This window comes from Garra rufa, chromosome 23, assembly GCF_049309525.1.
Source record: "Garra rufa chromosome 23, GarRuf1.0, whole genome shotgun sequence".
Classification (NCBI taxonomy): domain Eukaryota; kingdom Metazoa; phylum Chordata; class Actinopteri; order Cypriniformes; family Cyprinidae; genus Garra; species Garra rufa.
This window is the reverse complement of record NC_133383.1, coordinates 2919667-2936134: the sequence shown is the minus strand read 5'-3', so window position 1 is coordinate 2936134 and position 16468 is coordinate 2919667. Positions and strand designations below refer to the sequence as shown.

At 34.2% G+C, this 16468-nt stretch overlaps 1 protein-coding gene across 1 annotated transcript in view; it reads left to right on the top strand.

Annotated features, from left to right (window-relative positions):
* Positions 1 to 7961: 7961 nt before the first annotated feature.
* The window catches only part of gal3st1b (galactose-3-O-sulfotransferase 1b), a 26291-nt gene continuing 17784 nt past the window's right edge, over positions 7962 to 16468 (top strand). Inside the window, exon 1 of the mRNA XM_073829884.1 lies at positions 7962 to 8091. The gene's annotated coding sequence lies outside the window, so the exon portion shown is untranslated. The remainder of the gene's footprint in view (positions 8092 to 16468) is intronic.

The following is a 16468-nucleotide window of genomic DNA, read 5'->3' as shown; positions in this document are numbered from 1 at the left end:
AATTCAGATCTTCGGAGTGCGTATTTGACTCAGAATGGAACTTCGGAAAGAATTTGTGAATCATTTGATTTTGATCGAAACTTCCAACTGGGTTCATGAATCTTTTGATTCAAATCGGAACTTCGTAGCGTGTATCGTGTATCATTTGATTTAGATCAGGCTTTTTGGTTCGCAAATCATTTTGAGAATTAAATGACCTACGCTCCGAGTCCTGATCTAAAATTAATCTTTTGATTCAGATTAATCTTTTGATGCAGACCGAAACTTCATAGCGCATATCGAATCATTTGTTTTAGATCAGGCTTTTTGGTTTGCAAATCATTTTGAGAATTAAATGACCTACGCTCCGTGTCCTGATCTAAAAGTGATGGTCTGCAAATCATTTGTTTCAGATCAGAAATTTGGAGCATGGACGCAAATCAGGTTCGCGAATCTGTTGAATCAGATTGAAACTTAGGAGAAGGTTTGTGAATCATTTGATTCGGAATATAACTTTGGAAAGGGTTTGCAAATCTCAGATCGAAACTTAGTAGAAGGTTTGTGAATTATTTGATTCAGAACAGAACTTCAGAAAGGGTTTGCAAATCTTTTGATTTAGATCAAAACATCGGAAAGGAATCATTTGACTCAGATTGGAACTTTGGAGCGGGGTCGTGAATCATTTAATTCAGATCTTCGGAGTGCGTATTTGACTCAGAACGGAACTTCGGAAAGAATTTGTGAATTATTTGATTTTGATCGGAACTTCCAAGTGGGTTCATGAATCTTTTGATTCAAATCGGAACTTCGTAGCGTGTATCGTGTATCATTTGATTTAGATCAGGCTTTTTGGTTCGCAAATCATTTTGAGAATTAAATAACCTGTGTTCAGAGTCCTGATTTGAAATGATGGTCTGCTAATCATTTGTTTCAGATCGGAAATTTGGAGCAAATCATTTTATTTAGATTGGAACTTCAGAGAGGGTTTGTGAATCTGTTGAATCAGATTGAAACCTAGGAGAAGATTTGTGAATCATTTGATTTAGAATGGAACTTTGGAAATGGTTTGTGAATCTTTTGACTCAGATCTAAACTTCGGATCAGGGTTGTGCACCTTTGGATTCAGATCGAAACATCAGAGACGGTTCGCGAATCTTTTGAATCAAATCGAAACTTCGGAGTGCGTATTTGACTCAGAATGGAACTTTGGAAAGGGTTTGTGAATCATTTGATTTTGATCGGAAATTCGTAGCGGGTTCATGAATCTTTGGATTTTGAATCAGATTGAAACCTAGGAGACGGTTTGTGAATCATTTGATTTAGATCGGAACTTTGGTGCAGATTTGTGAATCTTTTGACTCAGATCTAAACTTTAGAGAGGTTTCGCGAATCATTTGACTCAGATCAGAACTTTGGAGCGGGTTCGTGAATCTTTTAATTCAGATCTTCAGAGTGCTTATTTGACTCAGAATGGAACTTCGGAAAAGGTTCATGAATCATTTGATTTTGATCGGAACTTCGGAGCGGGTTCATGAATCACTTTTTAGATTGGGACTTCAGAGCAGGGTTGTGAATCTTTTGATTCAGATCTTCAGAGTGCGTATCGCAAATCATTTGATTTAGATTACAAAACATCAAACCATTAAGATAATACAGTTATAAAAACAAAAGAAAGAAAAAAGAAATATGCCTAAATGTACATCTTAAGAGGACACGTACAGTTGTATGAATATAGAGATATAGTCTTCATTGCTTTCGGATTACCAGAGCTTTGGATATTTTCCATATACTCTAGATCAACTGTACATCATACATTTTTCTCTTATTTCAGTTAATTTCACAAAACTAGCATGCTAAGCCAGTAGTACTACTGACGGTGTTGTGTAAACATGGCTGGAGGCACGAGAAGCGGAGGAAGAGACTTGATTCAATTGAGTGAGTCATTTACCCTGGCACCTCCTATTGATTCAAACTTAAACTCGTCATTTTGATCATTAATTTTAGGTTATTCACAAGCAAAAGCCAGTTTAAAAGATATACTCCTGTGTGATAATTTTAAAAAGTACACAGTGATGGGTGGAACAAAGCTTTTCGAAACTCTGAATCGCTAAAACCATTATGTCGCACAATGATTCACTGTTTCGAAGCGCTCCAATCGGATGGCGGATCGTTTTAATTAATTCGGGACTTTGCAGTGGGTTTGCGAATCATTTTGCAAATTGAATAATCCCGTTCTGAGTCCTGATCTGAAATGATGGTTTGGGGCTTTAGAGCATGGATTGCGAATCATTTGATTCAGATCAGAACTTTGGTGCGGATTTATGAATCTTTTGACTCAAATCTGAACTTGGATCAGGGTTGTGTATCTTTTAATTCAGAACGAAAATTTGGAGAAGGTTCACAAATCTTTTGAATCAAGTCGAAACTTCTAAGAAGGTTTGTGAATCATTTGATTCAGAACGGAACTTTGGAAAGGGTTTGCAAATCTTTTGATTTAGATCGAAACTTTGGAGTGGGTTCATGAATCTTTTGATTCAGTGCGTATTTGACTCAGAACAGAGCTTCGGAGCTGGTTAATGAAGCTTTTGATTCAGTTTGGGACTTGGGAGCGGATTAATGAATCTTTTGATTAAGATCGGGACTTCGGAACGGGTTCACGAATCATTTGATTTATATCAGAACTTCGGAGTAGATTCATGAATAGCTTTTTAGATTGGGACTTTGCAGCGGGTTCGCGAATCATTTTGCAAATTGAATAATCCCGCTACGAGTCCTGATCTGAAATTATGGTTTGGGGCTTCGGAGCAAATCATTTGATTCAGATAGGAAATTTGGTGCAGATTTGTGAATCTTTTGACTCAGATCCGAACTTCAGATCAGGTTTGTGTATCTTTTAATGTGGATCAAAACTACGGTGAGGGTTTGCGAATCTTTTGAATCAAAATGAAACTTTGGAGAAGGTTTGTGAATCATTTGATTCAGATCTTCGGAGTCCGTATTTGACTCAGAACAGAGCTTCAGAACTGGTTAATGAATCTTTTGAGTAAGATCGGGACGTCGGAACGGGTTCGTGAATCATTTGATTCAGATCGGAACTTTGGTGTTGATTCGTGAATCTTTTGACTTGAATGTGAACTTGGATCAGAGTTGTGGTATCTTTTGATTCAGATTGAAACTTCGGGGAGGGTTAGCGAATCCTTTGAATCAAATCGAAACTTCTGAGAAGGTTTGTGAATCATTTGATTCAGCACGGAACTTCGGAAAGCGTTTGCATATCTTTTGATTTAGATTGGAACATTGGAGTGGGTTTGTAAATCTTTTGATTCAGATCTTTTGGTTTATATCGGTACTTCGGAACTGGTTCGCGAATCATTTGATTTAGATCGGAACTTCAGAGTGGGTTAATGAATCTTTTGATTCAGATCAGGACTTCGGAACAGGTTTGCGAATCATTTGATTTAGATCAGAACTTCGGAGTAAATTCATGAATAACTTTTTAGATTGGGACTTTGCAGCGGGTTCGCAAATCATTTTGCAAATTGAATAATCCCGCTACGAGTCCTGATCTGAAATTATGGTTCGGGGCTTCGGAGCGAATCATTTGATTCAGATCAGAACTTTGGTGCAGATTCTTGAATCTTTTGACTCAGATCTGAACTTCGGATCAGATTTGTGTATCTTTTAATGTGGATCAGAACTTCGGTGAGGGTTCGCAAATCTTTTGAATCAAATTGAAACTTTGGAGAAGGTTTGTGAATCATTTGACTCAGATCGGAACTTTGGTGCGGATTCTTGAATCTTTTGACTCAGATCTGAACTTCGGATCAGGGTTGTGCATCTTTTAATGCCGATCAGAACCTCGGTGAGGGTTCGCAAATCTTTTGAATAAAAATGAAACTTTGGAGAAGGTTTGTGAATCATTTGATTCACAATGGAACTTCCGAAAGGGTTCGCAAATCATTCGATTTAGATCAAAGCATCGGAGAAGGTTCGCGAATCACTTGATTTAGTTTAAAACATCAGAGAGGGTTTGTGAATCATTTGACTCAGATCAGGACTTCAGAACGGGTTCGCGAATCATTTGATTTAGATCAGAACTGCGGAGTAGGTTCATGAATCACTTTTTAGATTGGGACTTTGGAGCGGGTTTGTGAATCTTTTGATTCAGGTCTTCGGAGTGTGTATCACAAATCATTTAATTTAGATTCGAACTTCAGAGCGGCTTCACAAAATGATTCACTGTTTCGAAGCGCTCCAATCGGATCGCGAATCATTTGAATTAATTTGGGACTTCGCAGTGGGTTCGCGTATCATTTTGCAAATTGAATAATCCTTGCTTCAAGTACTGATCTGAAATGATGGTTCGGGGCTTCGGAGAGGGTTTGCGAATCTTTTGAATTATATCAAATCTTTGGAGAAAGTTTGCAAATAATCCAATCAGAGTTCAGCTCCAACCCTGATTAAACACAACTGAATCAACTAATTTGGATCTTGATAATTACAGACAGGAGTGTTTGATCAGGGTTGGAGCTGAACTAATGAAGGTAGATCTCCAAGAACAGGGTTGGACACCCCTGTTTTAGAAACTCACTGATTAGGGTTAGGTGTCTCAAACCCATGACCTAGACTAGCTGATTCAAAAACACTAATAATATTAAATCCATGTATGATTAAGATGACGAGTAGGACCTGACATGTTATCTAAGTCCAATAGAGTCCAGAATGTCAATCGAAGACAGCAGACAGCACTAGCTCAGAAAGTTCCAGTACAAATGTCACGAGGGACTTATCATTACACTTATCACACTAGATGGTGTTATATAAAGCATCATTATGCCACAAGAATTATACCGGAAACCAGAGCCCTGAGAAATGCTGAAAATAACCCTGGGGAACACCTTTGCTTATCTTTATTGTCTTAGATAAATCCACAAATAAAGCAGCACAATGCGGTTTTCTGTCCAAAGCGCCAATAAAATCACTTGTCACATTCATGATAGTCACAAAAAATATTATTATCAGCTAAAACTGTTTTAAAAGCAAATCTACCTGGAATTCAAGGATCTTATCTAGATCCGGAAGTTTGGAAACGTTCAACTTCCAAAGTGTCTGCACCTTTAATTTTGGTTAAACCTTTAATAACATAATGTTAAATTGTATAACTTTTATGTTTTAAATTAATTAGTCATGCTTTTAGATTATTAAGGTTTATTTAACCATTAAAATGGAATCTTGAATAGTGAAAATAAAATAAAATAAAATATTAATATTACCAGAATTTGGTAAAAAGAAAAAATGTATTTCATAGGGCACTAAAATGTAATTTTTGTTAAACCTTTAATAAACTGGTGTTAAAATGATTGCTTTTAGATCACTACTATTTAATATATTCTACCCGTCAAAAGGTTTTGAACATTAAGATTTTTTAAAAGTCTCTTTTCCTCACCAAATTGCAAAATATTACTGCATAAGCATTAATTTTGTGAAATATGCAATGTAATTGTAATAATACAATGACCACTATCATAGATAGCCAAACAACAGTGCTTTCTGTGATAATAGTTTTGGTATCACTCCATGGTTTCCCATGTACATTTAGCTAGAGTAACATTTCAATAAACAGGTGAGGCCCACCTAAACTGAGGTTGGGAATTCCCTTTTTGCCTTTACAGTCTAAGTTGACTTGAACTGTAGCCATGCATTAGCCTGCCCTGATCTACCTCATGCTCCACCTAAAACTGGACTTTTGTCAGTTACTAACCAGACACAGATTATGAGGTAACAAGGATACAACTTGAGTAAACAGAATCAATTCAAATCTGACAAATTATGATCAGTCATGTAATGACTTATTACATATTATGCAAATTACATAATAAATTCAGAGATATCACATCAAATTCACATCAAAAAAAGATTAAAAGTTGCATACCTGACGCACTGATACATGATACCAAACATGACTGTGAATATCACTTGGTGTTATTATGTGGAAACAGATGCCTCTGTGTCTGAGGTTCTTCCAGCCGTACACACCTATTTTTGTATTGATTTTTACCCTGTTCTTGTCATGAAAATATGACACTATTGTCTTATGTAGAGAAATGTCTATATAGAAATATCAAATGTGACCCTGGACCACAAAACCAGTCTTAAGTCGCTGGGGTATATTTGTAGCAATAGCCAAAAATACATTGCATGGGTCAAAATTTTAGATTTTTCTTTTATGCCAAAAATCATTAAGAAATTAAGTAAAGTTCATGTTCCATGAAGATTTTTTGTAAAATTCCTACTGTAAACATATCAAAATGTAATTTTTGATTTGTAATATGCATTGTTAAGAACCTAATTTGAAGAACTTTAAAGGTGATTTTCTCAGTCTTTCTGATTTTTTTGCATCCTCAGATTTCTGATTTCAAATAGATGTATCTCAGCCAAATATTGTCCTATCCTAACAAACCATACATCAATAGAAAGCTTATTTATTGAGCTTTCATATGATGTGTAAATCTCAGTTTTGTCAAATTTAACCTTATGACTGGTTTTGTGGTCCAGGGTCACAAATGTGACTTGACCTCAGAAAAGTAGTTAATTAGTGACCTTTGCGACTTCGTTTGGGGCTTGCAAATCATTTGATTCAGTTTGAGACTTCATTTGGGGTTCGTGAATTATTTTATTCAGTTTGCGAGTTCTTTTGGGGATCGCAGATCATTTGATTCAGTTTACAACTACGTTTGGGGTTCGCGAATCATTTGATTCAGTTTGCGACTTCGTTTGGGGCTTGCGAATCATATGATTCAGTTTGCCACTTTGTTTTGGGCTCGCAAATCATGGTTTAAATCAAATTAACCTAGGGACTTTGGAACACATATCGCGAATCATTTGATTTTGAAGTAAGCCAAAATATTTGTATATTTTAATTGTTTTTTATATTTCAAACTTGAAACAACTAATAACTAATTCAAAACGCTCATAAAATATATCTTATGAATAATTTATTTTATTAATAATAGGCGACTAAAAAATAGAATACTATCTAGATCAGTGTTTCTCAACATTTTCAGTGGGTCACGGAGTGTGTGGTCAAAAAAAAACAACAAAAGTTTAATTTTTAACTTAGCAGTAATAAAATATTGTTTATTTGTAAGTCTTGGTGATTTTCTTATGATTTATCTGTCACATTAACTTGTGTACGTTAACAAATAAATAAAAATTAATTATAATTCCTAAAATTATATTATAGTTCCTAAAAATTTGGGTCGCGGCTTGATGACCATGTAAAAATGTGGGTCCCATGGCCAAACCAGTTGAGAACCACTGATCTAGATTATACTAAAACAACAGCAGCATAATCTTAAAGTTTACTTATTGTTATTAACATTATAAAGAAAACTGTTAATATAACTATAATAGCCTAGTATCTCAGACATACTAAAATAATGCTTTATATTAATATTCAGATATTCAAATATAATTACTTTTACAATTACTAATGTTTTTCAAATGTAATTGTTATTCTAAAGCATAAAGAAGGCTATTTTTGGAATATTTTCATCGTCATGCCAAAAGTTCCATGGTACTATCATGGTACATCAGAAACCTGTAACAATAATTTATGCATATCCTGAATGATAAATCTGTTCAAAAGGTATTGTATTTTAAAAACACACACTTGCAGATTATTTAGTTTTAAACACAAGTCTGTATTCACTGTAAGCACATGTGGATATGCGTGACCGAACATGAGCAGGGTGTGTGTGTGTGTGTTACAGAGAGGGATTGTCCACATCAGACAATTCATAAAACATCAAACAAGATAACAGTAAAGCTTTTCGAGGTTGTATTAAATCACAGATGGGTGTGTTCTTCCATTGCTTGATCCACACTGACACTTTATCATTTACAAACATCTAATACAGCGTCCCGCCCCACTCAGAAAATAGGAGTGAGTTTCTCTCTGTCACTAGTAGGACTGGTTCTCACGGCTATGAATCTATCATATCAGTAAACTGCAGGATCACTGGACTGAGCTCCGTTACCTCTCTCTTTGGTTATGACAGGAGCTCTCTGGGTTTATTTTGGGAATTATTGTGATCATGCAATCCTGATCAGGTAGGCAGGTAATCTTTTATCACATATTTTGCACAGTAAATTCAAGAATGTTGTATTAGATCTGCTACTTAAGCTTTTTATTATTCTTTTTCTTAGACTAAAAAACACCAAAAACTCAGCCCAGCTCTTCAGACTGATCTGACTTATAGTTTTCATGAAATTGAAGATTAAAAAAAAGAATCTTATGGCACGGAATGTTCAAATGAGCCAACACTATTCAAACTCCAACTGTCAAAATTCAAATTTAAACAGAATCCCTTGAGACTAAATCAAGCTTCCCTTTTATCAACTTGAAATAGTTTGACGCAAAGAATGAGACGGGAATCTTTCTGTTGCTGGAACTTTACTGAACAAAGTTTAAGAGAAAACAAATGGCGATAGAAGCATTAACAAAAAAAATAGACTGCTCTCTCTTGAATGCTCCCAGCATTTTCCTTCTTCCGTCGTCCGTAGTTCGTTTGAATATATTGTAAAGGTTATCAACAATCAAATCATTAAGGCAAATCAAACTCTTATAACTCAAATTTATTCTTCAGTGTTAATTAATTGCAACTAATAAATTGCAACACAACTATTTATGATCCATTCAAACTTCCATTCTAATATTTATAATTTATTGAACTATCGGTAACACTTTACAATAAGGGTACATGAATAATCATGTACTAATGCCTAAATTAATACTTAATTCATCACCTACTAATGATTATTCAAGGAATTAACTAATTATGAACTAACAAAGGGCTATCCTTAACTACAACTGGAGTCATACGGATTCATGGATGAATAACGGCAGCCTTAACTAAATGTTAGCACATGTTTGATAGTTAATGCATTAATTTACATTTATGGGTAAACTTAATCTTTAGGAAAGAATGAGAAATACTCTGGCTTTGAAATTAATTTACGTTATTTAATACTATCATAATTTGAGCATTTGACATCTTCAGCTTTGTCTTAAACATTATTGGTTGTCAAAGGATTAGTTGATCCTCTTCATCAAGTGTAGAAAATACTAAATACACTAATGCCTGATCTTGTCTGTTTTATGTTCTCCTCTTTCCCTTTAAACTCACCCTATTGACTTATACACAGAATAATTAAAAATAAAAACCCAAAACCCACTAAGAACATTTGTAGAACAATTCCTAAAGAAATGCTCAAACTAGAAAGAGTTCACTCTCCATCCAGACAGAGCCGTGAAGATCCTGCACCTCCGCTCTCTGACTTCTTGAAAATCCACACGGCATCTTGGCACAGCATAACCAGCTGATACTCACCGTGTTAGTACATGTGTATTTGATAGGAAGTATATCATAAATCATGAGCTGAGTTTAGTGAGTAGTTAAGAGTGAATTCATTATGATTAGGCCCTCTCAAGTAAAGTCATGTCAAAATCAACCTTAACAAGCCATTAGTTGATGTTAGTGCATGGGTAGTAAATAATGAGTTAGTAATGAAGTGACACATTAACAAATCATCAAATTACATACCAAATTCAAATTTTATTTGTCACATACACAGTCATACACAGTATCATATAAAGTGAAATGCTTATACGACTGCTAATAACCCATGCATTTTATAAGGAAGTTTTAGTATAGAATGAGAAATAAGATAATTAAACAAATTAGAATATAAGAAGATTAACTTTAGTTGTAAAAAGAAATTTGCATTTTGTACAAATATACAATAAAAAAATAACCGTAAAATATTAGAAATAGGAATAGACTATAATAAATATTTTTAAAAAATGAAATGTGCAATTATGGGCAAGACAATGTGCAGATGAATAAATATTAAACATTAAACATGCAGTAAGAGTGTCCTCCTTGTTCATTTACACCACCAGTACAACTAACAATTTACATAATTTCACATATGTGACCCTGGACCACAAAACCAGTCTTAAGTCGCTGGGGTATATTTGTAGCAATAGCCAAAAATACATTGCATGGGTCAAAATTTTTGATTTTTCTTTTATGCCAAAAATCATTAAGAAATGAAGTAAAGTTCATGTTCCATGAAGATTTTTTGTAAAATTCCTACTGTAAATATATCAAAATGTAATTTTTGATTTGTAATATGCATTGTTAAGAACCTAATTTGGACAACTTTAAAGGTGATTTTCTCAGTATTTTGATTTTTTTGCATCCTCAGATTTCTGATTTCAAATAGCTGTATCTCGGCCAAATATTGTCCTATCCTAACAAACCATACACCAATGGAAAGCTTATTTATTGAGCTTTCATATGGTGTATAAATCTCAGTTTTGTCAAATTTAACCTTATGACTGGTTTTGTGGTCCAGGGTCACATATATGGACTCAAAAGAAAGTCCAAACATAATGTTACCTCTAAAGACACACAGAAGGTCAAATATTTTATGTTCAGAAGCTCAAAACCATGCTGTTTTTTTAATATGCCTAACTTTCCACACAAAAGAAATGCAGATGCAGATGCAAACATAACTTTGATTTGGTTTACAAAAGCAGACGACATTAAATTAAAATGGCATTACCGAAACAAACCTTACGCGCCGAGCGAGGGTAAAGTCTAGAAGGGATACAGCTATGGCTACTGGGCATGCGCACATCAGTCTAACGTTATTTTTGTCACACTGTACAACAATAATACTTTTTTTGTATTATAGTAAGGGCTAAGTTTAGGGTTGGGGTAGGTGTAGACGTTAATAAAACACAATCTAATAGGTAGAACAATTAATTTCATTGAAGGGATACAGCTATGGCTACTGGGCATGCGCACATCAGTCTAACGTTATTTTTGTCACACTGTACAACAATAATACTTTTTTTGTATTATAGTAAGGGCTAAGTTTAGGGTTGGGGTAGGTGTAGACGTTAATAAAACACAATCTAATAGGTAGAACAATTAATTTCATTGTTAGTTTCCGGTCTGAGCTGTATACCCTCTAGCCACAACCCCGAGCGAGTGCCTAGAGTGCGCCACTAATGAGTGTCCCTCCAGAAACAACCTTACATACTGAAGTTCCATTTATTTGAAATGGTTTAATTATTGATCAGTGAAAATATTAGCTATTGGTCTATTTTCTAATTTTGGTTTAATATAGCTGTCTAATTAATGGCACTAATACTTTCAACGAACAATAATTTAATAATTTAAAATAAAGGGGACTACAGAATAAGGTTTGTTTCAAGTGGGACACTAATTAGTGGCGTACTCTAGGCACTCGCTTAGCGCGTAAGGTTTGTTGTTTCGGTAATGTCGATTTTTTTATCTGCTTTTGTAAACCAGATTAAAGTCATGTTTGCATATGCGTTTTTTTTATTATTTATTTATACACGTTAATTAAACGTTTTTAAGTTTCTGGAAGCTAAATATTTAACCTTCTGTGTGTCTTTAGAAGTAACATTATGTTTGGACTTTCTTTTGAGTCCAGATATGTGAAATTATGTCAATGAAAAATAAAGTGACTAAAAAAAACACTGTTTGTTGTACTGGTGGTATAAATGTACAGGGACACTCTTACAGCATGTTTAATGTTATGTAATTTGATGATTTGTTAATGTGTCATTGTGTCACTTCATCATTAATAACTTTTTATTTACTACCCATGCACTAACATTAACTAATGGCTTGTTTATGTTGATTTTGACATGACTTTACTTGAGAGGGCCTAATCATAATGAATTCACTCTTAACTACTCACTAAACTCAGCTCATGATTTATGATATACTTCCTATCAAATACACATGTACTAACACAGTGAGTATCAGCTGGTTATGCTGTGCCAAGATGCCGTGTGGATTTTCAAGAAGTCAGAGAGCGGAGGTGCAGGATCTTCACGGCTCTGTCTGGATGGAGAGTGAACTCTTTCTAGTTTGAGCATTTCTTTAGGAATTGTTCTACAAATGTTCTTAGTGGGTTTTGGGTTTTTATTTTTAATTATTCTGTGTATAAATCAATAGGGTGAGTTTAAAGGGAAAGAGGAGCACATAAAACAGACAAGATCAGGCATTAGTGTATTTAGTATTTTCTACACTTGATGAAGAGGATCAACTAATCCTTTGACAACCAATAATGTTTAAGACAAAGCTGAAGATGTCAAATGCTCAAATTATGATAGTATTAAATAACGTAAATTAATTTCAAAGCCAGAGTATTTCTCATTCTTTCCTAAAGATTTAGTTTACCCATAAATGTTAATTAATGCATTAACTATCAAACATGTACTAACATTTAGTTAAGGCTGCCGTTATTCATCCATGAATCTGTATGACTCCAGTTGTAGTTAAGGATAGCCCTTTGTTAGTTCATAATTAGTTAATTCCTTGAATAATCATTAGTAGGTGATGAATTAAGTATTAATTTAGGCATTAGTACATGATTATTCATGTACCCTTATTGTAAAGTGTTACCGAACTATCTAGCCTAGCAACTACAATCATGCTAGTATCATGCTAATCATGCTAGAAACATGCTAGTAACTTCTCAGTCACGCTTATGTCATGCTAGTATTTTGCTAATCATGCTAGTAACTTCTCAGTCATGCTAATGATATGCTAATAACAGGTTAATCAGGCTAGAAACATGCTAGTAACTTCTCAGTCACGCTTATGTCATGCTAGTATTTTGCTAATCATGCTAGTAACTTCTCAGTCATGCTTATGTCATGCTAGTATTTTGCTAATCATGCTAGTAACTTCTCAGTCATGCTAATGATATGCTAATAACAGGTTAATCAGGCTAGAAACATGCTAGTAACTTCTCAGTCACGCTTATGTCATGCTAGTATTTTGCTAATCATGCTAGTAACTTCTCAGTCATGCTTATGTCATGCTAGTATTTTGCTAATCATGCTAGTAACTTCTCAGTCATGCTAATGATATGCTAATAACAGGTTAATCAGGCTAGAAACATGCTAGTAACTTCTCAGTCACGCTTATGTCATGCTAGTATTTTGCTAATCATGCTAGTAACTTCTCAGTCATGCTAATGATATGCTAATAACAGGTTAATCAGGCTAGAAACATGCTAGTAACTTCTCAGTCACGCTTATGTCATGCTAGTATTTTGCTAATCATGCTAGTAACTTCTCAGTCATGCTAATGATATGCTAATAACAGGTTAATCAGGCTAGAAACATGCTAGTAACTTCTCAGTCACGCTTATGTCATGCTAGTATTTTGCTAATCATGCTAGTAACTTCTCAGTCATGCTAATGATATGCTAATAACAGGTTAATCAGGCTAGAAACATGCTAGTAACTTCTCAGTCACGCTTATGTCATGCTAGTATTTTGCTAATCATGCTAGTAACTTCTCAGTCATGCTAATGATATGCTAATAACAGGTTAATCAGGCTAGAAACATGCTAGTAACTTCTCAGTCACGCTTATGTCATGCTAGTATTTTGCTAATCATGCTAGTAACTTCTCAGTCATGCTATTGATATGCTAATAACAGGTTAATCAGGCTAGAAAAATGCTAGTAACTTCTCAGTCATGCTTATGTCATGCTAGTATTTTGCTAATCATGCTAGTAACTTCTAAGTCATGCTAATGAAATGCTAATAACAGGTTAATCAGGCTAGAAACATGCTAGTAACTTCTCAGTCACGCTTATGTCATGCTAGTATTTTGCTAATCATGCTAGTAACTTCTCAGTCATGCTAATGATATGCTAATAACAGGTTAATCAGGCTAGAAACATGCTAGTAACTTCTCAGTCACGCTTATGTCATGCTAGTATTTTGCTAATCATGCTAGTAACTTCTCAGTCACGCTTATGTCATGCTAGTATTTTGCTAATCATGCTAGTAACTTCTCAGTCATGCTTATGTAATGCTAGTATTTTGCTAATCATGCTAGTAACTTCTCAGTCATGCTTATGTCATGCTAGTATTTTGCTAATCATGCTAGTAACTTCTCAGTCATGCTAATGATATGCTAATAACAGGTTAATCAGGCTAGAAACATGCTAGTAACTTCTCAGTCACGCTTATGTCATGCTAGTATTTTGCTAATCATGCTAGTAACTTCTCAGTCATGCTAATGATATGCTAATAACAGGTTAATCAGGCTAGAAACATGCTAGTAACTTCTCAGTCATGCTTATGTCATGCTAGTATTTTGCTAATCATGCTAGTAACTTCTCAGTCACGCTTATGTCATGCTAGTATTTTGCTAATCATGCTAGTAACTTCTCAGTCATGCTTATGTCATGCTAGTATTTTGCTAATCATGCTAGTAACTTCTCAGTCATGCTAATGATATGCTAATAACAGGTTAATCAGGCTAGAAACATGCTAGTAACTTCTCAGTCACGCTTATGTCATGCTAGTATTTTGCTAATCATGCTAGTAACTTCTCAGTCATGCTTATGTCATGCTAGTATTTTGCTAATCATGCTAGTAACTTCTCAGTCATGCTAATGATATGCTAATAACAGGTTAATCAGGCTAGAAACATGCTAGTAACTTCTCAGTCACGCTTATGTCATGCTAGTATTTTGCTAATCATGCTAGTAACTTCTCAGTCATGCTTATGTCATGCTAGTATTTTGCTAATCATGCTAGTAACTTCTCAGTCATGCTAATGATATGCTAATAACAGGTTAATCAGGCTAGAAACATGCTAGTAACTTCTCAGTCACGCTTATGTCATGCTAGTATTTTGCTAATCATGCTAGTAACTTCTCAGTCATGCTAATGATATGCTAATAACAGGTTAATCAGGCTAGAAACATGCTAGTAACTTCTCAGTCACGCTTATGTCATGCTAGTATTTTGCTAATCATGCTAGTAACTTCTCAGTCATGCTAATGATATGCTAATAACAGGTTAATCAGGCTAGAAACATGCTAGTAACTTCTCAGTCACGCTTATGTCATGCTAGTATTTTGCTAATCATGCTAGTAACTTCTCAGTCATGCTAATGATATGCTAATAACAGGTTAATCAGGCTAGAAACATGCTAGTAACTTCTCAGTCATGCTTATGTCATGCTAGTATTTTGCTAATCATGCTAGAAACATGCTAGTAACTTCTCAGTCATGCTAATGATATGCTAATAACATGTAAATCATGCTAGAAACATGCTAGCAACTTGCTAGTCAAGATAGATACATGTTAGAAATGTGCTAGCAAATTACTAATCAGCCTAGAAACATGTTGAAAACATGCTAGCAACTTACTAATCATGATAGAAACATGTTAGAAATGTACTAGCAATTTGTTAATAATGCTATAAATATGCTAGCAACTTACTAATCATGTTAAAAACATGCTAATGACATGCTAGTAACTTGCTAATCATGCTAGAAATATGTTAATAACATGCTAATAACTTGCTAATCATGTTAGAAAAATGTTAATGACACTTGCTAATGACATGTTAATTATGTTAGAAACAGTAGCAACATGCTAACAACCTGCTAATAATACTAGAAACATGCTAGGAACTTACTAATCATGATAGAAACATGTTAGAAATTTTGCTAACATCTTGCTAATAATACTAATAAACATGCTAGAAACATTCTAGCAACTTACTAATCATGATAGAAACTTGTTAGAAAGGTGCTAGCAACTTGTTTATAATGCTAAAAACATGCGAACAACTTGCTAATCATGTTAGAAAAATACTAATAACATGGTAATAACTTTGATAACCATGCTAATGACATGCTAATAATGCAAGTAACATGTTAATTATGTTAGAAACATGCTAGCAACATGCTATCAAATGGTTAATAATGCTATAAACATGCTAGCAACTTACTAATCATGTTAAAACATGCTAATGACATGCTAGTAACTTGCTATGCATGCAAGAAATATGTTAATAACATGCTAGTAACTTGCTAATCATGCTAGAAACATGCTATCAACTTGCTAATGACATGCTAATAATGCAAGTAACTTGCTAATCATGCTAGAAACTTGTTAATCATTCTAGCAACTTGCTAATGACATGCTAATAATGCAATTAACTTGCTAATCATCCTAGAAACATGCTAGCAACTTGCTAATCATGCTAGAAACGTGCTAACAACTTGCTAATCATGCTAGAAACATGCTAGCAACTTGCTAATCATGCTAGAAACATACTAAACATGCTAGAAAAATGTTAGAATCATGCTAACTACATACTGCTGCATATTATTATTATTATTATTATTATTATATTATTGTTTACATTATAACATATTTCTTGTTCTCATTCAGTTTAACTTGGTGTACTAAAATAACTAATAAATAACTAAAACTAAAATTAAAATGATAAAAAAAATCACAAAAAAAGGAAAATTACTCAAATTTTATAAAAATACAAATAATATTAAATTATAATACAATATACAGCATTTACAATAGTGACAATCACAAAAAACTAAAT